Raw genomic sequence first — 26,159 nt, forward strand, 5'->3', positions numbered from 1 at the left:
ACATGTAAAGCAGGAGCAAAAGCATCCCCAGACAAACAGAAGCACTTTCAGGTTAGACAGTTTTTTCCTGCCCCCACCAACAAAAAGAACCAACCAATTTAAAATTGCTAAGCAGCAGGGAAAACATTCTTTTTTTTTTCCCCATCTCTTTCACACCAGAGTATTTAATTATGAATTTATTCAAAGAAAAATTTCAGAGATCTCACTGCTCCAACAGTCTCTTGCCCGAGGTGCTTTCAAGCCCACAAGGGCAGAACAGAAGGGGCGGAGCAGAGCCCCAGCGTTTCAGACAATCAGCTTTGGAAGCATGTTACAGCCTGTGTGCTTGCCTGGTCCTCTTCATTTGCTGGGTTTCAAACAAGAGTCATTTGCTTGAACACTGTTTTGGGAGTTTTTGCTCGCTTTTTTATATGTCCATTTATTCAAAGAAATGAAAATACGTGAAAACAGGAACAAAAGCTAAATGCAAGAAACAATAGGAGGAAGAAGTTAAATGTGATGACCAATGGAATCATAATTCTTTTGTCTCTATTGGCTGTGTCAGAACTGAAAATACAAAGGACCTCTCAGTTACACCTGTGTAGGTTGAAAATAAAGTCACTGAAGTCCTGGGATCTTAATCTGGTAATGAATTCAGAAAAAACTCAAGGTATCCTTATGTTTCTTTACCATACTAAATTTTCAGATCAAAACTACAATTCCCTTTTAATAAAGGTCACAGTAAACACTTCTGAAGATGCAAACAGATCTCAGGGTAGGAACAAATTATATTTACATCTACCAAATGACCACATTGGACAGTGAGCAGCTCAAAGTAGCCTTCATGTCAATAGAAATGAGATCTGGAGTCCCAAAAGCAGAAGAATGCAATGACCATTCTAATACTTAGCTATAACCAATTTGTAAAACCAGATGACTTAAAAATAGAGTCTGCCAGACAACCTTGCAGTTTGTAGGTTAGCTGTACAAGAGGTTTGGGTTTTTCATGGGATGGTTGTACACCATGCAGCAGGCTCTGCAGGAGCTCATCCAGTCCTTGACCTCCAACAGTTCCAGAGCACCATCAGTTTTTGCCTTTGCCCTGAGGATCCCATCCCCAGTCACAAAAGTAGGGTTCCTGCCTTGCTGTTTAGCACCCCTCCTGCACCAGAAGATGCTGCTGCAGCACTCCAGGAAATCTTTCCAGGCTGCAGCCCCTCCTCCAGGGCAGCCTCCTGCCTGCAGGGGCTCAGCCACCCCACACTCTGCAAGAAAATGATGGATCCTGTTTTTCTTACTTCCCCTCATCCCTGGAAGTGTTCAAGGCCGTTTTTCACGGCGCTCAAAGCATCCTGTTGTGGGGAAGGTGTCCCTGCCAGGGAGAATGACGTGGTCTTTAAGGTCCATTTCAACCCAAACCATTCTATGATCCTATTTGCATGTCTGCTTTACCCTTCTTTTGAGAGAAATATATATATTTAATACTAGTATCACAGGGCTGCTGGGCAGCTCCAGCACTCACAACAATGTAAGTAACAAACACAGTCTACATTGCCCAGAAGAAACATATGTTATTTATTGACTGGAAAATGGAAAACTGAAGCAGAGAAGCCCTCTTAATACTGCAACAACCTGATTCAATATCCACTGAAGTTTTTTTATTGTCTTTAACAAGCTTTAATAAGCCAGGTTCATAGAATTACTTCTTTACTAAATCAATTACAGAACTACAAGCTATTTTGCAGTAGGACTGGTACTGCTGTTTACTCAGGATATACAATTACTGCTCACCACTTTTTTCTCTCTTCCTTCTCTTTTGTTATTTTTCTATGTATTTTCAATAGATTTTGGTGGGGGTGTGTAACTCTGCAATTCAACAAGTGAAAACACCAATTATACAGAGATACTAAGATTTTAATGATAAGCATATTTTCTATTTAACAAAAAAAAAAAAGCAGATGAGCCTCAATTTGGAAGAAAAATAGAATATGAATCACATTAAATGTCAAATCTTGACACAAACATCCCATTTACCACAGTCTCTGATAAAATCACCTGTGATTTTCAGTGGCATCCAGATTTAGGTCTAATGATCAAGCTGATAACCACACAAGAGAGAGAAATCAGGATCTGTACTGGAAATTCAAGCTGACACTCTGACCTTAACACATGCTGTGGTGCTTTTCAAAAAAAGAGGGCAAGGAGCAGCTTTCTTCCCAATCACATGAGTTCAGACAGAATTGTCATCCCATATTTTTCTTTCCTTCTTTGTTTTGTGTTGTTAATGATAGCTTAAATATGTTCCAGGGTGGTTAAATATTTAAAAAGGGCCAACTTCTTGCATTAGAAAAAGTGCAATCAAAATGCTTCCATTTCATGGGGAGAATGCTTTTATGCATACAGAGTCTGCAAAGACTTGTTTTATAGTGAGAAGGCAATGTTTTTAAAGAAAAAAAAAAAATTTAAACAGCCAGCTTGTATTGCCTGTTGGTTTATTTCCAGTGTTCCTTAAAGTAACAGAAAATGTCCTTTTTAAATGCTCAATTTCCTTCAGAAACTAAGCTTGCCAATATGGAAAACAAAACATGAGCTCCTAATCTTGCAAGATCTGGAGATCTTGAAAATACATTTTATTTTGGTATCACCATGAGTTGCTTAAATGCATAATGGTGATGAGATTGTTTTTCTGATTTTAATGCAGGTAATGTACTCAGAGCTCAGTGATCCAAGAGAAAATTTCCCAGCAGGCCACACTTGACAAGCAGGTGTCACTCAATCATGCACGTTTTCACCTCCCTGAGAGGACAGATGGTCCCAGCCTACTTAGCAATTCCATCCTCTGTTGGCAGCCCCTCTCCAATGCAGTGCCATAATAAAGATGCTCTGAGATTTGTGTTAATCTGTGGTCTTTGGGGTAAACTGTAAACAAAGTGTGTAGAGTTATCGTTTCTCATTATGAGCTGGACCTCTTATCTTCTCCTCTGCCTATAGCATATAGCTATCTCTAATAGCCTATACCCCTGGACTCAGCTTTCATGGAGATTAGTTCCTATCATTTTAAGCACCACAGAATTACTCTGTCTGCAGAGACTTGACCTAATCTGTTTGAGGCTTTTACTATAAAGACAGTAAGACAGCCTTTTTTCTCCAAATTAGGAGAACAATGGTTTAAATGGGCAATGGCTCCTGTTGCTGAATTTTATGCATATATGTGTATTATACTTGCTGATTTCCTGCTCTGAGATAGAAGAGGAATTGTTATTCCCCTCACCATCATTCAGGAACAAGTACAGCCAGGATTGAGAGGGAAGGGAATAAAAAATCCACACATCTGAACACCATGTCGAGGGGGGTTATTTGTCAATTCTTTTTTCACCGCTGTGATACATTTCCACTGCATCCAATTTCCCCTGTGTAAAATGAAGATTATCTTCTCCCCACAATCTGACAAGTACAGTAAGGAAAAAAAGCAGGGGGAGAGATGGAGAGCATGCAAGAGTTCCCAGAGTCAAGTCTGGCACCTCCTATAATTTGTGCCATTTGGGAATTTTCCAGGATTTTCTACATGCAGAAAGGAAAAAGAAGGTCAAAGGTTCAGAGTCCTCATAATACTACTCAAAACAAAGCCAGAGCTGCTTCCAGCACCAGCAAGTGCCACAGAATGACATTGGAAAGAATATCACATCATTAAAATGAATTATCTGAATTCATGATTTTGTCACAATTTTAAGTTTCAGGTGTGATTGCATGAAATCACAATCTTTCAGAAATTGCATGAAAAACAAAAGGAGCCTCATTCTTTGGGTTTGACTTGTTCCAATCTCCTAAAAGGGAGTCTGTGAAAGATTCCCAGTGATTTTGGTGGGTTGTGGTTCCAGTCACAATGACTGGTGGGACAGAGCTCAACTGATGGAAAAAGGAATTTTGAACAGATTTTATCTCTGAGGAGGCAGAGAACACTTTCACCTGTTGAAGCTAATGGAAAGAATTAAATAAGATTTACATATGTTTCATTTCAGAAGTTCCTTATTTTCTTTGCTTTCTTAGCACCTACCTAAGCCCTACATTCCTCACAAGGTGACAAACGCTTTCAGACCTCCCACAAACCAGTCCTTACACAAATGTGAGAGTGATGGAAACAGCCTGGAAACAGCCACTTAACTGAATGCACCCTCAGCACTGACTCCAAGGCATTAATAGACTAGCAAGCAAGATAGGGATGGAAATTGCAACTATTAAAAAAACAAAACAACAAACAAACAAACAAACACCCACAACAGATCAGAAGTCTTGCATTAAAGTTTGTCTCAGTGGACACTACACTTCAGTGCTTATCTTAGGAATTGAAAATCTGTGAAAAGTCTTTCCAGTACAGTGTAATACTCTATTTGCACATAAAGATAGTGACTGAGCCATGTGAACAAATTATCCAGTTATTATCTGTATTAATAGAGTACAATACAGCTCAGAAGCTTTAGGAGAGCTTGGGGATTCAGTGATGCCCTGAGTATCACCCTGGGCTGAGGGCACACTGACACAGGTACATCCAGCTCTGCCTGGCCACTAGGGCATAACCCAGATCAGGTCCTGAAGCTGTGCAGACATCTCAATTCCCTTGCTAAAATATCCCTCTTGCCCATTAGTCCAGGCTCAGCAAAATCTGCAAGGCTGCACAGTCAGAGCTGGCTCACCCACAGCCCTTGCAAGGGGAGGAGAAAGAGCAGCAGAATTTACATTTCCATGGCTGGCTGTGCCCTGAGAGTGAAGACATTGGGGTTTCTTTTCTAAGTTCCCTGCTGCTCTCCTGGGCCACTCAGCAGGCTGCTGTCCTTTCACCTCCTGTCCCACAAGCAACAACAGGGCCTTCCTGTGGGCAAATGGTGCTCCCAGTCCTGGGATTCCTGCCAAAGGGAAAGGAAGAATAAGAAATAGCACCAGAGCAGTGACAGGCTCTGGCCTTTCAGCTCAGTGCTCTGAAGGTAGAGCATTTCCCTGGCCCCTCCACATGGCACTCACAGACAGCGGGCACAGCTCCCAGGAGCTGCAGGACTATTTCCACAGAGTCCTTGGCCATGTATTCCTGTTGTCATTCTATTACAAAGCTTCTATTGTCATTATAATGCTATGGTTCCATATTGCCAGAGTTCTGTACCTCCTTGATGTTTCTCGTAGGCAGCTCCTCTAGGCACTGACTCTTTCTTGTCCTCACAGCAGCCAACTGACTCCAGTTCCCCCCAATCCACTCTTTTATCTCTTTTATAACACTCTTCTTATTGGCTACAGCTGTGGCCTGTTAACATCAGGCCTGCTCCTAATCCTTAATAATTAGCAATAAAACGAGCTGCAACGTTTTAGGGGATAAGATTACATTCTATACCATCTTCATTTACCCATACTTTATTCCCCTACATGTTCCTTTCTTATTTTTACTTCCCTAGAAATGGAGTTTTGCTCTCTTACTACATTAAGCAACTGAGTTCAGAAAGCATCCCCATACTCTTGTGAATTGAAGGCAAATGAGCAGCCTATTAATATATTTTGGATAAACCATTTATGTTTTCTTCTTCCTATCATTAGGAGAACTCATAGGAAATGAGCAGTGAAGTACTTACGAGCTTGTGCCACTTCAAGTTGTTGCCAAATATGTTTCTTGCTGAAAAGAGGAAACTATTATAGGATTATTTCCTGTAAATTCAAGGAACTGTCAAATGAAATATGACCATAAGAGTGACTCAACTGCATCACATGAAAGGTGTGCCAATTTCCAGCAGCAGGTATAAGCAGATGACCAAGTAAGAAGAACAAGGTGAGTGGGTGAAACACTTACCATAGAATCACAGAATATCCTGAGTTGGAAGGGACCCACTCCTGGCCCTGCACAGGACAGCCCCAAGACTCCCCTTGTGTCTGAGAGCATTGTCCAAACATTCCTTGGACTCTGTCAGGCTTGGGGCAGTGACCACGTCCTTGGGGAGCTGCTCCAGTGCTCAGCCACCCTCTGGGCAAAGAACCTTTTCCTAAAATCCAACCTGAGCCTCCCTAACACAGCTCCAGGCCAGCCCCCTGGTCCTGTCACTGATCACAACAGAGAAGGGATCAGTGTCTGCTCTCTGCTTCCCCTCATGAGGAAGTTGTAGACTGCCATGAGATTCCTCCTCTGTCTCCTCAGGCTGAACTTCTTAAGAGTCTCATACTTTCAGCTATTTCAGTTCAGGGACTTCTGAGACTGGAAGAAGAGAGCAGAGAAGGTTAAAAAAAACCCCACAAAACATAAATCTTAAAAGCAACAGACCCATCCTAACAAGACAAGATAGTAAAATTTACCTTCAGACTTATTCAAAAGGATATTCAGAGCAAAAAAATTAGCAAGAGCTAGCATCTAATCACCTCCTGTCCCAGTAATTATTCTCTGTTTTATTTTATATTATTCAGTACTTTTATATTATTTTTAATATTATTTATTTATATTTCAGTATTTTTATATTATTCAGTATATTTATATTATTTTTATATTATTCATTTTTATATTATTCAAGAAAATCTGGCGACTTTAAAACAAACACATAAGGGGAATACAGCTGTATTTGAGAGGAAAAGACAATTTGTTCTGTACCTAACAGTGCTCAAACATACAGAGTATTAAAAGTGACAAAGAAAAACGCATTTTCAAAAGCAGCATGAATGAAGAGGGTCAGCAATAGCACACAGGCAGCACCAAACCTTCAATAATAGGTGTGCACCCTCTCTGTCTCTGCCTTGCAAGGTGTGTGTGTGTGCCTGTGTGTTCACATGCTCACACAGTTACACTTTCCTCGTGCAAAACCACTTCCTGTCACTGAAAGGGGAATGGCAAATAGAGATCAATGATCAGTTCTGCAGAGCAGTATTTCCTTCTCACCCACACACCTGAGCAACAGGGTACATCCCAGAGCAGTCATTTCCCTTCCCAGCTGTCAGTCTTTCTCACATTCTGACAGTGCTTGATTCACTGGAGCATCCACTGAGAGTAAAAGGCAGCAGCCTGTGATCTCACAGTGGCAGGAGCAGAAGGAAGGAAGCAGTGCATGCAGTGGTACTTTATTCACCTGCTGGTGCTCCCTGCAGCTGGCACACAGCCCTCCACCCTCCCCACACCTCTCCTCAGGTCACACCACAGAGGTGGGGAACCAGCCTGCCATCTAGTGCAGCTGGGTCCAGTGACCACCATGGGGCTGAAATGGATCTTTCTTCTCAAACTTACAGTCTTCCTCCATTTACTTGGAAAGAAAAACCTAAATTCCTTGACCTGTTGGTGTTAAAAATCCCCATTGAACCTCTGGAAGGCATCACCCAAGGACCATAAACTGCCCTATAAAACAATTTGTAATGAAACCAATTTAGAAGAAATAAGAAGCCTATAAGATATTATTGTATTTAGGACTGGAATAGGAGAATAAAAGCAATCAAGAGGGCACAGCACCTGCTGCTTAAGGGCTGGAAGGGAAAAGTAAATCTAGATTAGAAAAGCATCAAACAGTCAAGCAGAACTGTGTGCACACTGCCACAGCTCCCAGGGAAAAGCTGACTGGATACTGCTGGTAGTAAGGAGAATAAAAGAGACTTTAAGACACTACCTGAATAGCTGAAACAGAAATCTACTAGACTAGAGGAGATAAGAGACTCAGCTATTGAATTTATGGGTGGAAAGTCATGATATCTGATGTGATCTTTCCACCAATGTGCAAGGGAATGCACCATCTATTAAAGTCTCACATTACAGGCAGACACTGGCAAGGACCAACACCTGGCTGTTGCAAACACTGGTGGGCTCTGAAATCCCCATACAGCATTGGAGAAGTGAATCTGTAATTCTCAGACCTTCAAAAATAGCCCCAAATCCAAGTTCTGGCCCTTAAAAAGTAATGAAATAATTATGGGACAATTCCCACTGGAATTAATGCAATGTTATTTACAACAGTGCTATTTTTTGTTGACTTCCCAGTTCTGTTGAAGTAGCAGCAAAAGCACAGTATTGATACTTAGTGAAGGAAACATATAATCCCCCTGCTTGCCAACCTCTTTAAGGACATTTTTTTAGAAAATAATTATTCATGAATTCTCAGGATTGCTTATGAGAACTGGGAGTCCCTGAGCCTCAGTATGGCTCCATCCTTCATGAGTGAGAGAAGAGTGTCCAGGGCAGACCTTCCTGCAAGGGGCAGGATCCTTCAGGCAAGAGGTTCAGTGGCACCTTTTTCCTCAGATGCCTCAGCCATTCTGAGCTGATGGTGGCCAAGGGCTCAGAGCCCCAGTGGACATCAGGGACAAGTGGTATTTCTCAGGGGTCTGTGCTGGGATGATCTTCAGAGCCCCTTCCAATCCAAACCTTTCCGTGATCTCCTGATCCTCACTGCCTTGACCAAAGAGAGCACATTGCTGTCAGCTGGTGCTGAGCTTCTTGATCAGATTCCTCACATACATGTAAACAATCACTGAGTATGGTACAATTAGCTGATGGTTTCTTTTCCTTTTACTTTTAATGCAAAAAGGCTTTCCAGTCAATTACATCCAGTGAGAAGGTATGTTATTTGTGCAGTTTCTCTTTGCAACGTTTTTTCTAAAATATCTCATTAAGTTTTACTTAGAGAAATCACATCACCACTCTCTTTTTATATTTTTTTCAAAATCTTGTTTTTCCCGGTGCAGGCTTTCTACCTGAGCATTTTATAAAACTCTAAGGAAAAAAAAAAGGTTTCTTTTCTCCAAATTACAATAGATTATAGCTGTTAAAATAGAAAAGCATTGAAATTATTGATAAAACTAATTTAAAACATTTTCCTTCAGCTAGCCCTAAGAACCTGTGAAGTTCTCAGATTTAAGACCATTTGGGTTTCAGTTAAATACAGTAATTGGTTGTAAGTCAGCCCATCTATGCTAAAAGCATTGCTAGAAACTCTTCATGTATTTGAAAGGAAGAACTGAAAGAGTAATTTAGTACATAGCTCAGAGGTATCATTAGTAGCAATAGTGTGATGTTAAAAACAGGGAAATTTAGGTTAAACAGCAGGAGAAGGCTGAGTGCAGCCAGGGGTGTGATGAGATGTGAGAGCCACTCTCCCACCACACGACCCTGGGGCACATCACTGCCAGAAACCCCATCCCACACTCAGCCCTTCGTCCCCTTTTCTCCAAGGATACCTCTCTGAAACTGTTAAATTACAGGACATGCCCCAAAACTCTTTTAAAACCAGATTGTTCAAAAGGCAACAAGTTGTCCTTCTGCACTGGGAATCCATGGATTCAAAGAGACTCAGGGAGAGGCACCTTTCCCTTGCTGCTGCAGCTGCTGCACTGTGACCACATCTCCAGGTCCCTGTGAGTACCACAGCTGTCTCCTGCCTCTGAACAAAGGCTCTCAGGGTTTTTAAAGCTCATCTGCTGCCCCTGCACCTTCCCTCCACACACAGAAGACTTTGAACCTTTCTAAGTGTATTAGCTTCAACTTTAGCTATGGACCTCATGTACCACCATAATACTAAACTGAGACTTTTAGGGAAAGAAAACTCCAGCCTTAAAGTGATGCTATTATAAAGCATCACTTTAAAACCAGACACACTGAGACCAAAAAAGTAGCAGAGTTACTTTCTTACTTTAAAGTTTTTTGTACTTTATTGCAGGTAAAATAATATTTTACTGTTGAGTCTTCTTTAAGGAAAAATATTTAAACACATCAACCTGACAGCCACAAAACCTGCTACAAGCAGAGCAGGACTTAAGCACTGCATAATCTTTCCCAGAGATTTTTTCAAACAAAGATGCTGTGGTTTTATTTGGTTTCTATTTGACTCTCCAGAGAGGTCTCTCTTTAAATCCAGGCATGAAAAATACATTCTCAGTCCAGACACAGAGATTTTGGGAAAGAGAAATGCAGGGAAACAGCATTTCATTTGCAAGTATTTTACATTTTAACAGTGTCTTTTGCTTTCCACTCAGCAAACATTACCAAAACTGCTGCTTCCTACAATAAATTTTCTTTGAATTTGTAATATTTTAAGTAGTGTACATACAGTATATATGCAATATAAACAACTTCAGCATATCTGCAAAAGTGAGCATATAGAATGCATGTATTTGTGCCTGTGCATACTATATATAAGTAGAACATTCACAACATATACCATATATTCATATGTGTAATTTCACTTTGGTTCTAAATAAAATAAACATAATTTGAAATAAAAATGTTGAGAAAATGAAGAGCAAAATCCAGTAGCAAAGACTACTGAATAGATGCTTGGGAAAATTAGGGTGGAAAACAGTTAGGAGAGGAAAAGAACAAATAAATCAGGATTAAAATTGGCTTCTTATGCAAATGGAAGAGAGAGATATTTTAGTCATTAAAAACATCAAATTTTTCTTGTGTTCAGTCATATCATTCAGGTTCTAAGAAAGGAAGAGAAATTGAATAGAAATTACTAAGATTTGTTTGCATATTTTGGAAAGCTTTTCCATAAAAATAAATGCAGTTCAGACTCTTTTAAGCCAAGTAATTGTGTCCAGGAGTTCTGTTTTAAATGTGCTCTGGGGCATCTCATTGTTCATACTGAGTGTAAAGTAGATTGTTTCTATGCTTAAGGAACCACAGTGTGTGGGATTAAATAATACACTTAATGAAGAGGCTAAAATGACTACATTCTTTCTATTTCAAAAACATTCCAGGAAAGAAAACCACCCAGGATCAGGGAAAAGAGACTTTTACCACCTCATATTTTATTAATACACTTTCTGTAGTGCACCCTACTTAAAGCTGTGCTTAAGGAGTATCCAGCTATGATATTACTCCACCACAGACTTCCTCAGTATAAATCAGAACATCCCATCTTTCAACTTACTTATCCTTTCAACACACACAGGACCAGTGCTGGCCAGATGAGTTTGGCAAGGCTGAGTCCCATGTTAGTGAGCTCTGAGAAAGAAAAGTGAATCCATGTCTCTAAATCACAGACTATTTACCCAATCCCTTGAGTAGTGATGGCTACATTTGGGCTAGGAAACCCTAACTGGCCTGGATTCTCACTAACTCATCTCATCTCAGCTTTTCTGCCACTTTGTGTTTTATATCCCAAATCAAAGGGAATTTAACTGCTGGCACTTTCAGACACATTCTCACTTTCTCCTCTCCACAAAGATCCTCTAACATATTTTCCACCTGCACAGTGTTAGCTTAGGAGAGCTCATCCCTTTGTGGTTCTCAGAGTACCAATTCTATTTTAAACCAAGGGACTCAGAGCTCCATCCCTGCCATTCCTGACTCCAGCTGGAGAAGAGAAGGACCTGGGTAAGCAGCTCTAACACCTGGGGAAAGAAGGGATTTGCCTAGGTCAGGCATTCACCTCCCAGTGGTGTTTAGCCTTGCAACACCTGAGAGGATAAAAGTGAGCTCTTGTCACTTCAGAAGTCTCTCCTTGTCACTTCATAGCCCTGTTTGCTCAAGCTTTTAATGGCTGGGCATGTGCCACATGCTTTGCATACCCCCTGTGCATGTCCCCCCTGGCATGTGCCACATTTCACAGCTGGAGCAGCAGAGGCACACACACACACACAGAGGCCTGTTTGGAACACAGGTGCTTAATGCTGTCTTTGTTACCAAGCTTGCCAGAGACTCCAATTTCATTTTTTGGAAAGGTTAGGGGCATCTATGAGAAAAGAGAAGCTGCCAAAAAACTCTGTTGTGGTATTGGCACTCTTGTCCTTGCTGAAGCACACAAAGGCTCCAGCCAAAGCCATTTAGCCTTTCTGCCCAACTCTGAATTTCATCCTCTATTGGGCCACATAGACACAGTGTCCAAAGAACAGCTCTAATGATCTCAATTCTATTGCTTATTGCCTTTTGGAATTTAATCCAAAATGCAGACATCTGATCTCTGTGTCCTTCTCAGTATGTATACAGAAGTAAAGTTCTATTTATGAAACTCCACTTTCAAAGCATTTGTGAGTGAAAAATATTCAAGCTCCCCCCCCACCATTTGCAGATAGTCTCTGTAATTTGTCTCTGATGGCCAAAGCTTTTGCAATTAGCAAAATCAGACAACAAGATGGAGCCAACAGAAATGAGACATTATCCTCTCCTGCCAATGCTTGCATCATCCTACTGAGCTCATTTTATAGAATACCTAAAAGGTGAGCCAGTCACTTGGAATCATAAATTGTGCACTTCTCTCCCTTACCAGCTGCCAAAGTGCACTGTGGACATTGCCCTGCTATTCTTACTGTAACTCTTACTCATTCTTTCAATTTATTTCTTTTTTTCCCAGGGGAGAGACTTGGAATTCTTTTATTTCTCTCACAGCCACAAATCCTCTGGTCTGTGCATGGTCACCAGCCAATGATCTAAAGCAATGGAAGAAAGACCTTTGGAAAAAAAGTTTCCTGCCACATCTCAGCATGCTCCAAGGACTGCTCAGACCAGGAGAAAAAAGGAAGTTGAGTGTGCAGAGAAAGTTCATTCCTGCCTCTGTGCTCACATCTGGGACTGAGCTTGCAGAAATTTGCATGATATTTCTTTTGACAGGGAAGCTGTAACTTTCATACAAGTTTACCTAGACTTGAAACAAACTAAAAAACTAACCAAAAAACCAAAAACCACACAAAATGTGCAACTCAGCAGACTGTTGAGTGCACGGTGCAAAATCCACTGCTTTCTTTCTTCCACATCACCCTTCCCATAGAGCCTATGACAGCATGTGATGGCTGGCACAAGAGCTGGCTCAAATGGCTCCATACCCACTGAGAGCCACTTTCTCGTGAGGAATTAATCACTAATTTCTCACAGCCAGATCCTAGGCTCCTTGTGCTTCCTGAGCCAAACAAAGAAATAAAAACACACATGCTCACATGACGCCGCAGAGAGGATCATGCTTGCAATTAGGAGCAGCACTATTTTTATTGGGTTTTGCTGAAATATCAGAAATTGGGGCAATAGAATATAATTCAATAATCTCCATTACAAACAAATATATTCATCCTCTAAAGGAGTTATGGGTCCTGACAACTTTAGCTATGGACTTCATGTACCACCATAGTACTGAACTGAGACTTTCAGAGAAAGAAAACTCCAGCCTCATTGGTTTCAGAAAGTATCTATAGCTGCAACACACTGTCACACTGACTAAACCTTCTCTGCTCTGACCACCATGCTATCTGTCACTCTAAAGCTTCTCAGGATGTATTGCACCAGCTTATCTGTGGGGATTTATGGACTGCAAAGTCTATTTGTAAAACCTAAGTAGTCTGAGTGTGAATTCATCACAATAAATTTTGCTTTCAACTCCCCAGGATTTTCCTGCTACTTATTTGTCACATCCTGGACACCTTCAGTAAAGTGGAGTCCCACAGTGCATGGGAAGAAGTGGGAAGGTGACATATATGCAATACCTGACTGGTGAGAGTCATAATGTCAAACAACTCCTACCTAAAGGATACCACCCACTCTAGGAAGATGGTTCTCCCAGTCATGGACCTTTCCAGGGGACAGACTCAGTAACACTAAAATAACATCAATTGGCACAGAAAAGAAAAAGACTACTTAGCAGACATGATTCTGAGTTCCTGCCACCCAATTTTTTTGTTGTTGTTTATTCAGATAAATATTTATTTACAGGTCTAGCCATTTTTTCCTTTGGGTGGAAAAACTGAGTGTATCCATCATTCCTCTGAAACACCTTCAGTAAATGTCCACCACTGTATTGACTTCAGCACCTTTTTAACTGTTAGGACTGATAGATGTTCTGGTGCCTCCATGAAAATTGAGCTTGGAGAGGAGGACCTGGTGAAGAGCACAAGCAGAGAGGATTAGGAAGCAGATGTTGTCTAAGGGTCAGCAAGGCACTACAGAAAAGAAACAGAAACTACATCTCTGTAAAAGCAGTTCCTATCTGGGTATTGCAGCAAATGAATATTTGAACTGTCATGAATATTTGAAATGAGACTGCTGAAAGTGCTTACAAAGTAGGTACTCCAGCTGGAGAATGGGCTTAAGCACAGATTCTTCATGCAGAATACATAATAAAGTGTCTGCACTTGGGGGGAGAGATGACCAGAGCACTGTGGACAGGAACACATAACCTTCTGCCCAACCACAGGGCATCCACCTCTGCAGCTTTGCTTTTGAATAAAATTACCTCTTAACCTGCATCTGTCCTTGTTTCTCAACTCCTTTCATTCATTTCAACCCACATTGCCAAAGCTACACCTGCTGCTGAAGGGATTTTCTGTAGGAGGACACTGAAGGATAAGCCATTAGCAGGTGGCAGAGGTGGAAAACATTCCTGTCTTCCTGAAGCAATGAATGAGAAAGGAACCAGTCTGGATGCAGGTGTGGTTGGAAACAGCACTGCTCCAGGTGTGTGTGCTTCTGTTTCTGCTTGTGACCCTCCTCCTTCCTCACCCTGCCCCATCAGCAGGAGGGCAAAGCCACTTCCTATGGCTGCTCTCCCCAGCCCTAACGTGGGGGTATGAGCTGCCTCTTTCCAGGTTAGAGGCAGGAAAAGCAAATGGAAATGAGCAAGAGAGAAAGATAACAAATGAAAGCAAGAGGGATTAGAGAAAGGGATGGGATGTCAGCTTTGAACTGGAGCCTTTTTAACCAGGCAGACTCCAGGCTTGGTCATCTTCTATCATTGCCTCAGAGGAGGATCCCTGCAGGCCCCTACATGTGTGTATGGCATATATACATATGTATGGCAGGAAGGCATGGGAAGCCTTTAATAATTCAGTTCAAGTGCATTCCTGTTGCTCATGAATGTGCTGTTAAAACACGTTCATTGTTGCCAAACCCCCACCTGTGCCTCTAGCCCTGACTCCTGGGCAGACCCTAGAGACTCTGGGCTGGCTTCTCCCCTTGCTGATCCTCTAGCCCTGCCTGGCTCCCCTGATGCCTCCTCCTCCTCCACCAGAGATTTCCACCTTCACTGAGCTGTGGCACTTCTGCCTTCTTCCCATTTTAAGTCAGTCTGTCACAACTGCTGCTGCCACAGACAAGTGCACGTTGTTATTAATGCATTATTAAATTTTATCTCACATTTAGAGCCTTGTCGATGGTGCTCACTTAAAGACACTGTGGTGATAAGCACTATAGGAATGGCTATAAATAATGAATATTATCCCTCTCATGTCTTTCCCCATCTCCCAACCCAGTAGGTATTCACTGAAAGGCAAATGATCATCAACTCAGTTTTATTTTTACTGATTAAAAGTGTCTTCAGGATGCATGGCTGACACAAAGTAGGCAAAAGACTGTGGCTACCATGGGAGACAGCCCAAAATATTTGAGCAGCTTCTCTTCCCACCAGGGTACCTTTCTAAAAGCAAAGCATTAATTCTAATTTGCCTTCTATGCTTCTGCTCCTTGCCAGGTTCCAGAAATCAAGTGAGAGGGTGGAAATGTAGAGAAAGGGTCTGAATTCTCCTGATGCTTTCTCTTTACAGGTCAAGTGCACAACACAATTTTTAATTGGGGAATACATCATCTCCAGCATTTGCCTCCCATCCAGAGAAGCTCAGGCACACACTCTGGTTTAAAATCAGAGCCCAAAAGAACAGGGTACTGGTGCCATCTCAGCTGCTTTCTGTCCTACCTCATTAATGTTTGTTATTCACGTTGTCTTTCTTCCATCCCTTTGTAGCTCCTGCAAATTAAGTCTTTGAATGCTGTTAACACTCCTGTGCATTTGCAGTTCTTGATCACTTAGAAACTGAAAAATGTAAGAAAACTTTGCTATTACCTGAATATCTATGGGAACTTGGAGAGAAAATCTTGGAAAAGAAGATGGTTCAGGACAATGCTGAGAGGTCTTAAAAGAAGTGCTGCAAACACTTTGGGTTTGGTCCCAGAAACGCCCAAGCAAAAACCTAGTGCTATGGAATAAGATATTTCAATCTCTTCCTGGTTTTATAATGGACAAAAGACTTTATGGTTCAGATCTCAAAGGGAATTCTGGAATCAGAATAGATACCAAAATCAGGCTGCACTCTGTCTTTAAAGTCTGGACTGCTCGGAGTTACTGATTAAATTTGGCTCAACAAATATTTTCATCTGGCAGTTCAGGTAAGATGTAATATATAAAGCTGAAATGGGTAGAAAATTGCTTTTTAACTTGCAAAAATGTTTGAGATATAATTTTTGTTCAAATGAGTTTAAATTTTCAAAAATGAAGTCCTTTTAATACATAGAAGACCAGACTGAGAAAACAAAAATCAATTTGGGTCAATTACAGCATTTTCTTCTGTTAATGTTGTAATGTTTAATTTTTATTTTGACCTGTTTCTCAGTTTTGTATAATTAGATGGTATGCAGGATTAAAATGTTGTTTAGGTTAAAAAAATTTGTTTGGGTTTTTTTTAATGTTAACAAGGTCCCTACATTTTCTCAAACAAGCAAATACACTGATGGAAGACAACTTTTTCCAGTTAGAAGTCCCACTTTAGCACATCCCTGGCTTTTTGTGTATCAGAAAAACAATTTTGTGAAGAAACTATCATCTGCTTTACCTAGATATGAGTCCTAGGTCAATCATCCCCCCAGGTACTGACTAAAGTTCCCCCTGACATCATCAAGTCAGAGCCAGAGCTTGCCACAGAGTCCTTCAGCCTCACTGCATGAATTCTGAAAGACTCCAAAACTGACATGAGAAAATATTCTCATATTTCCTTTCCTTGAGACCTCCTGACTTCACTCCAACCTAGACTCATGCTTGCCAAGCATTTGACCTAGGATCCCAACAATTTTTCACTTAATACCTTTGCTTGAGCTGCTTAAAAATTCAACATGGGCTTGTTTAAAACTCAGATTCCCCCTTGCTCTGCTCTTTCCTGAAAGATGAGTAGAATTTTGTTAAACTATCCTAATGAACGGCTTTATCTCAGCAGCCACACATTGTCCTTTTTGGTGGTCTCACAACACACAAAGAAAATCTCCCACATTGATAGGTCTAATCACAGGGGTGCATTATATCACCTTTAGGGTTGTATCCTTCTGTAAAGCTTGGGTTTGATTTAATATGGTTACATAACTTTTAGTCAGCTTAAAGTAGAAGAAAAATGAGGTTTTGCTTGCCTGCAGAAGACTCCTTGGATGCACTCTCAAGAACATATAATGAAAACCACATAGAAATTTGGTAACAAACCAAAGCATTCAAGCACATATACTCATCATGATGTCATTTCCATCTTCTGTCATTACTTAAGTACCATATAAATTACATTTGTATTTGAGTCTGCTTACATTTGTAGATCCAGATCTCAAGCCCCCAGTACCAAACCTGAATTTTAGGACAGTAAGCATCCACATCTCCCATTACTTTCTATTTTGCCATGGTTCTCCCACCAACAGAGGCAGCTTTGAGAGTGAAAGCAAGCTCAAGCAGACAGGGAATAGGTATCACTCAGCACTCCCAAGATATGATTCAGGGCTCCTATCAGTTACCCCAGGGTTCCCCCAACATCACAGAGTACTAACTCATCACACAGAAGGAAAAAAAAAAAAAAGTAGAAGCAGCTGGGCTCAGTGAAATAAGGCTGTCAGGGTCCCTCTCCTAAAGTAGAGATGGCAATCAGTCCACTCCAATATTTACTGTTTATCTGCCCATCACAACAGACAATAATTAGATTACCATGGGTCAGGTTTTTTCTAGAGAGGTCATACAATGGTATAAGATGCTATCTTGACAAGACAATACCAGCATTTTACTTTCAAATGAGAAGCATTTTCCACTTCAGTTTTACAAAAAGTTTCACCATCTGTAATTACAGCACGGTCATTACCCCACATACAAACCAAGGCACACAACACAGGACCACAAATTACAAAAATGAAGGCATGAAATATCAACAGTATTACACACCCAACTCAGTGCATCAAGGAGAAAGAGCAAATACATTTTTCAACCCAAACTGGGAACATCAAACTTCTCAAAGTGTCCAGTAACCCTCCCCCTCAAGCTGCCTCTTGCTTTTCCCTGCATCTACACAGTGTTTCTCAAGATAAAAGAGGATTAAGTAACTCCTTCCATAAAGGTTTTCACCAGCTCACACATGTCAGAAGGCCTCAGCAATCATATCATATGGTATAAATGTTGATACTCCCAGTGCTGCACTTTTGGGAGGTGAGCTTGTCTGAGATAAATGTTGCTTGGAATACAAGCTGTTTCTCCTCTTATCAAGGAAAAATTTTGTATCCTGAGGATTCCCTCGTAAATTAGCCAAGCCCCACTGCTACACCCACTGCTCCCCTACAGCAACACAAAGAAAATGGTAACACTCATTAGAGCACACCACTAGGGAAAAGTCTAATTGCTGGATTTACATTTTGTAGGCAACGTGTATTTATACTAATAATTCTATTTTGTGCGGCTTTACTAGTCAGAGAAGAAAAGAGCATATTGTATTAAGCTCCAGCCCCCAAGCACTGAAATAGCACTAACAGATCCAGGGAGATGGGCTTTCATATAATTGGCATCCACCCATAGAACACAGTTGATGATGAAGCATATTTCCAGCAGTTCATAACAAGGGCATGCGATTCCCTGAGGATTTTCAACCTTTAATATTCGCCTATCTTTGGGAGCATCTACTCATCTCATCATTACAGTAGTACTAGTCACTTCTCTGATTGCAGTGGGACTGGAAAAAGCAGCAATTTAACCCTGCCCATCTTAAGTATTATTTCCCTCAGTAGTCACCTCCAGGCTCCCACAGATCCTACAGCAAAAAAATGTTCTATGCACTGTCTATCAAGAAAATAACTTTAAGAAGGACTAAAAAACTGCAGAATTAGTCATACATCCAGAAACAGTACCTAAACATGAAAAATTCAAATATCTATTTTTATATATATTTTTTACCAACTCCTCTATTCTCAAAGACCATAAAAGAATTCCCTCTTCACAATATCCCAGTGCTTCCAACTACAGCTGAAGTGAGGAAGTGCTAAGCTGTTGGCAAACCTGACTTCCTTATAATGAGTTTGTAAAATAAATTTTGCAACCTGCAAACGTGCTCGGATTTGATTCAAGATTTCTGAAGTCTCTTATTTTATCTGAAAAAAAATCACCCAGTCATAATATTTTCTTTCCCTTTAATACTATAAAAGTGGGAGTTTTAGACCTATCAAATGGATGAAGGATAAGGCAAAACTTAAATTCAGTATGAACTCTTCTAAAGATCAAAGTTTTAGATGCAGGGGTTTGGCTTGGGACTGTCTTGACAACTACTAATAAAAAAAGTTAAAAGCAAAGAAAAAAATGCTTGTCTTACTCATAATAGCTTCACATAAACTTAATTCTACATAAAAAGTAATTAAAGGCCTCTTCTAAAAGGAGCTGGAAGCCATGGTGTTATGCCTCCCTCCACACATTTTTTATCCAATTAAACAATCTCAAAAAAGCACTTTATGCATCTTTAAGACATGATTGCTTCACATTAGCTCACGTAGCTGTTTTACCAGATTGCTGCACATCCTCCTTCTGGCCTCTTTACCTGGAAACACATTCCCACAAATTAACACCATGCTATTAATACTTTTCTGTTTGATGTTCTCCTCACCTTCATTTTATGTAGCATTGCCAAACATCAGGCATCTATTTGCATGGTTCTGTTTGCAAATCAGCCCAGCCCCCTTTCAAGGCCTCTCAGCTTCTGTGTGGGAGAACTTGTAAATGAAAATAGATGTTGAGCTTCCCAGGCACTGGAGACTGGTTGGGCTTTTCATGAGCAGGACATCATTCTCAACTACTCTTCCTACTCATCTTGAACTGCCCAGCCATGAGACTTCTGAAAGCAGGCTTTTTTAATGAGGAAAAAAACCAAAACCATAAACAAAAAAAAAAAAAAAAAAAAAAAAAGAAACCCTTCCCCCCCAAAAAAAACCAACCAACCAAACAAAACAAAAAAAAAAAAAAAAAACAAAAAAAAAAAAAAAAAAAAAAAAAACAAAAAAAAAACCACCAAAAAAAAACCACCAACACCCAATCAAGACATGGTTGCATGGTTGTGGATTCCAAGTTGAGTCAAGGAAGAGAAATAGCACAGCTGCCACTGAAATAGCTTTACTCACCAGAGGCATACAGGAAAAGAGGCTACATGAAATGCAGGCAGCATGGAAGGAAAAAACCTCTGCTGAGCAAATGCTGTTTGCTGTCAGGCTCTGCATGACCTTTTCACTAGGTACAAGATGGGAAGATTGTGGAACATGTACTGATTAGGTGTATGGCTCCAAAAATACCATTTGGAAAAATAAAATCCTCCATTATAGCGCAATAGGAAATATGCTGGAATGTTAGAATGCCAAGAATAACTAATTTTCTACCATTCCTTATCTTACCTTTTTTACACCTCATTTAAACACTTGTTAAAGCAGCCACTCTGGTATAAAGGAAAAAAAGGAAGAGCAAGAGAGTTCCATTTTTATTTTCCATCATCTGCTGAAGTGATGACTGCTAACAGCATCTCCCCTGGTAGCACACACATGGCCATCAGAGACAATGACTCACTGTAAAACAAGCCCAGCAGCCAAAGCAGCCACTGTGGATATTTTTTTGCTGATTCTATTTGGGATGGGCTGGAGAGGGGTTGGAGATTTTACAACCTTATTTGATTTTGGGGCAGACAATCTTATGCAGACTTAATTATTTCCTTATTTATAAAATAACTTGCTTCCTGGAGACTCTCTAATGTTGGTTGTCTCAGGCACCCTGCATCTAATGATTTAAAATGCTTTGGTGTTTTAAAGGAGCAAAATATCAGGGTCTGTTGTAGGCTGTTGTGCACAGTAGGGGAAGGTTGGAGAAATTATTTCTTGACCTCCCGAAGTGTGTATAAGGTGAGCACACAACCACCACCCCCCTCATCCACCCTTAATCCAGCCCTGCTAATCCCACACACCAAGCCCAGGACAAGGGCCATTTGCAGGGCAGTAGCATGGGAAGATTTGGGAAGGCAGAGACTGCTCTCCTGGATTAAACCCTTCCCAACTGAGTGTCTAACTCCTCACAGTGCCCCACATCCACCAAGGTCTCCCTCCACACTGAGGGGCTCTTGCTTTAGTCCCTGCCAAGCTTGCTTTGATCCCAGACCAAGCCCCATGGCTGTGACATAACTCACTCTCTGCTGTGTCTTCACCACATCAGGAGCAGAGGTGGAGAGGTCTGCCCAAGATCTGCATTTGGATTGACATCAGGCTTCAGGAATGGAACAGACCTCGGGTAGTCAGAGGCTGACACAAAAAAAGGATTGCAAACTCCTGACCAGTTCCCCTGGCTGGCCACTGACTTAATTAGGAAGGCAGCCTATTGCCCTCAGCATTAGCTGATTCCAGAGGTTATCAGCCCCTAACTGGGCCACACACCTTTCTTCCTATTTCTATTTCTTCATATTTCTTATTTCTATTAAAAAGAAAAAAACGTCATTAGAGAAGAAGAAAGAAAAACATAACTCCTTTTCAAAATTTTTCCAACCATCATCTCTTTTTCTGTTAAAAATAATTAAGACCGGGTGTTCATCAGTGCAAAGACCTCATTTGGCTTGTCCAGAAGGAGGTTTGAATAGCTAGTCAGTATAAATACTGCATAAAAATTAAAAGTAACAAAGAGAGGATTTTTTTTCTTCATTTGTTATTTTTGGGAAGAAAAACCAGCCATCTGTGTTCCAAATGTGTTGCTTTTCAATGATCCACAAGCTGTTTCTACGGTTAGAAATTATTTGACTTTGCTCTTCTTCTGAATGGTTGCCTTCACCATATTAAAACACAGAGCCTTGTCCTGCTGAGTGCTGTGATATTTGTCCGGCTGCTCTGCTTGATAAGAGCTGTTCAGGTCTGGAAATGATAACCTACACAAGAGGGCAGTTTAGTTTTCACTGTAACAGTGAAGGAAGGAAGGAGGGAAGCAAGGAGAAGTTCACATTACTTTGGTGAAGATTTTACCTAAAACACAATTTTATATATTTTGGGTGAGAGGGGAATTGTTTTGTTTCCTATTTGCTGTCACCATGAATACTGTTTCTCATGCAGCTTCTCAGCTAGTTCTGAAATGTCTGGAAATTAGTCATTTAAGTACTTAAAACGTGTGGTGTGGGGGGGAAGCATGTGTAAAAAATATTCCTGCATATATAAAAAAATCTTCCGTATACATTGCTTGTACATAAAGCATTTTATTTTGATTGAGAGCAGATTGTTCCTTCCTATACCCAATTTGAGATTGGACAGACTGCACTGTGTGCCCATTTTCACAATATAATGATCTTTATGTACACACAGATGTACATACAAAGACGTACATATGGCATTTTTTTGTAAATTTAGCACTTGTAATTGTTTTGATGTTCAAATCTATACTTATTAGTTAGCCCAGAACACATTTATTATTAAGAACACTGTGGATTCAGCAGCTATTTACAAAAGGTAGAAATGCAAATGCAGAAATATTTACATAAATATCTGCAAACACTATGCATCATTCTCTTTGTCTTCAGGAACACAGCCACATGCCAGGTCTTTTGTATGTTGAATGACCAAACACACACTTAAATCAAACAGCAGCTCCATTCAGTCTGTGCTTTCCACAAGTCGTTAGACACGCTATGTTGAAAGGAGTGACTTGGTGCACACTCAGCTTTTTCAAAGAAACATCTGTGATTTAATGGCCAGATCTGAGCCATACAGAAGTCCGAGCTCTGGGAAACTTAGAGCCTGACTGCCATCCACCCAGGAAACTCCTGCTATAAAGGAGTCTATAAAGATGCCATTCACACACTCATTCACCGGGCCCCTGATGCATAACAAACCCAAAAACTTTTACTGAGCTCTGTCCTAGGGAAACTCAAACTGCTCCACGTCTGGGAGCCACCGACCCCTGCTGCAAACACAAAGCAGCCCTTCCTCTGAGACAGGCATCTCCTAAGGAGAGCAAACATTGCCCTCTCTGAAGAAGGCAGCAGGAGACGGATGTGTGCAAGGACCAAGCTCTGTCTATTGTATTTCCATGGTTCCCTCTACCACAGCATTTTAGAGCCTCACAACTCAAACACATTTCTCCCCAAGATGCCCCGATGAGGGTCGGAAGTGCTGTCACCATCTGGGACAATAATTCTCTCCACAACAGGAAACCCAGGGTAAAATCATTGGAGCCATTCAGGTCAGACTAAGAAAATATAGATGACAGTTCTGATTTTCAAAGATCTGCTTCTAAGTTTCTCATTAACACCATAAATTTACATTGAATATTTGTCAATATTTAAGAACATTGAAATTTAATTCCAGAAACAAACATAGAGAGATCATGTACAGATTGTCAAATATGAAAATATATGACAAAAACACTTTATTCTTCCCTCCACATCACACTCCCTTCCCACTTTTCACCAAAGCCCTTCTTCCTACTCTAAGCTATTTTCTTCCTTTCCCACATAGACCAAAAGGGTTTGGATTCACTTAAGGCAGCAGGACTGAAAACTTCAAGAATTTCACAGAATCTTACCAAAACTATCTAAAAAATCCAAATCTGTGAAAATGGGCTGGAAATTTCACCAAAGCAGGCATACATCCATCTGCCCTTTGCAGCACATCAGATAACCCTACAGAAATGAAAATGATAAATAGTGCTTCGTGTCCCAAAGAGAACAGCACACATTCCTGGCTTAGCATCCCCAGAGAAGGAGGGATAACCCAATAAACTTTCCCTGAGGGTCACAGGCTGGCCCTCTCTGGACACATCCCTTGCAGAGACCACACTGAGACCTCAGCACCCACTGCAATACCAGGTCTCCTGTCCCCACATTGCTCTTGAGGCTGTGCCAGCTCAGCTTCCTTCAAGGTGAACCCTGTGAACTGCATCAGGAACTGGTCCACCTGAAATATAACCTATTCTTTCATCCTTTTCCCTTTTATTTTTTGCAAAGTTATCTTTCAGCTGCTGCATTTTGCTGCACAGAGATGCATTGGCTGTGCTGGCACAATGGAGTGGAAAGGCACTGGGCAGAGACTGCTAAAGCCAGCTTACACAGCACGGCTGCTTAATATTTAACCATGGCCTTAAGCTCCTGACTCTGGTCCCCTGAACTGCAACCAAATTGGGTACAGGAAACAAAGCGAACAGTGCAATCTCCTGCATTTCAGCCTAGGGTTTTCATCACCACTCACCAAACAAGCTGGAAATACTTCACGGGTTTCGTGGTTTGTCCACGTTCCTCATTCCATCTGTGCAAGTTTGAAATGTTAATAAAAAAGTATCAACTACTACAAAAACCACAACAAAAAAAATTCAAGAAAATGTTACTATCTCTACCTGAGATGCTGCCTAAAGCCTGAAAGATTATCAAAGCAGAGATATATGCCTTAAAACCAGGTTTAATCCACTTAAGCCAGTTGTAAAGCTTTCATCAGTCTGGGCACAGTCATAAAAATATTTATTTCCAAATACATGCAAGCAGATACACATTTGCCTCCAGTTAGAGAGATTGGAATCTGTGTACAGTCATACAAATATTTATTTCCAAGCACATACACTTATAATCTCTGATTTGTAGTTAAGAGAGATGTGACTCCAGAAGAATGTGTTGTGACCTGCACCATCGATAGTCTCCAAACTTGTGTCTCAAGAAGAATTAGGTAGTTTCACAATCATATTTTCAAGATTTTAATCCTCCAGGAAAATGCTTGAAGTATAATTTCTTACTTTAACTTCAATTTTTCAGTTTTGCAAAAGATTCCTCATGACAGTGAGCATTTTTATTATAATAATATACATTATTCCCAGTGCCCTGTTATATGCAGTGCCCAGTGACTCTTGGCCTGTTGCTTGCACAAGGATGAAATGCACAAATGGACTTGCTTCAAATACTTTAACACCATGGACTCCTTTCAAGCTCACCATAAGGCTGGGATAGGGCATCAGTAAATACACATCACTCAGCTGCTATGAGAAAACAGTTTTCCATTCCCTAGCAGTATACAACAAAATAACAAAGCAAAAATTATTTTTGTTGGGGTTTTGTTTTTTTTTTCCTCAGCTAATCTGTACTGTATTTATGACCCTTACATGCTACTGAAAAACAGGGGAAAATCAATATTGACTTCTGTGCTGAAATATGATCCACTGTTTGAAAGGCCATTGAAGTAAAGATGATGATTTCGAGCAGGATACATGTTAAAGGTAAGCAGTGTCCTTCCTTCATAGGACTGTATGGGAAAACTGATGAGGACAGACTGGTCATTTGTAGCCATCACTCCCAAGAAGTCCTCCACTGAAGTGATGGGGAGACACTAATGAGAGCAGACTCAAAAGAAACAGTTCTTCTTGGTGAATAAGCACAGAGGTTTGGCAGAGTTCTCTGCTTTGGGCCCCTCTGTGCAGCCATAAATGACAGCATCCACTGAGGAGATTCAAAGTTGCTGCCAATTTAGGCATCCAAGATTTTTTAAAAAATGGTCTCAGGGACACAATTAGGGTCATAAAACCTGTTCCCACTTTCAGTTCATTGCTAATTCTTCAACAACCCCTTGGTACTAAACCCCAGTTGATCTCTTTCCTACTAAGTCATGCTTTTATTGGATGATCTCTGCTGGCAGCACATCCCTTCTATGAAATCATAAGGAACTGAATGCTCAATGATAGTTCAAGTGCTAATAATGCCACCCTGGATCTTCTTTGTCTCTGATCAGCAAAGGAATCTCCAGAGTTCAGTGAATCCCTAAGAAGTTACAGTTCTAATTTTACAGCAACAGCTGTACTTAGGTTTTAAGAGCAGGCAGATGTCTTTGTCTTTCAGCAGCCTTCAGTGATGAGACATCACTTGTGTTGTCAAAATTGAAAAAAAAATAAAAGAGTGGCTTGTGCAGGAAACCTAAATATATTCATTTTTATTGCTATTTCCAAAAGGAAGGTGAAATTTTCTTTCTTTTTACTGAATGTCAAAGCTCAGCCCTTGATTTCAGTATTGATGCTCTCTGAAGGAGGATTGAGCTGTCTATGACAGCAGAATGAGTTTGAGGGGAAAAGTCTCTGTTTAAACATAAAATTCCTGCAAGAATGAGTAGAAATGCCAAGCAAAATACAGCAGAACTAGAAGTCCTGTGTTTGTTTCTTTGGTGTAATCTGGGGATGCTCCTTTTATAAGATTAATGTCTTTGCTAGTTGAAACAATACTCATTA

The sequence above is a fragment of the Agelaius tricolor genome, unplaced genomic scaffold (genome assembly GCF_023055355.1).
Source record: "Agelaius tricolor isolate 1412-34295 unplaced genomic scaffold, bAgeTri1.0.p SCAF_5, whole genome shotgun sequence".
In the NCBI taxonomy this organism is placed as follows: domain Eukaryota; kingdom Metazoa; phylum Chordata; class Aves; order Passeriformes; family Icteridae; genus Agelaius; species Agelaius tricolor.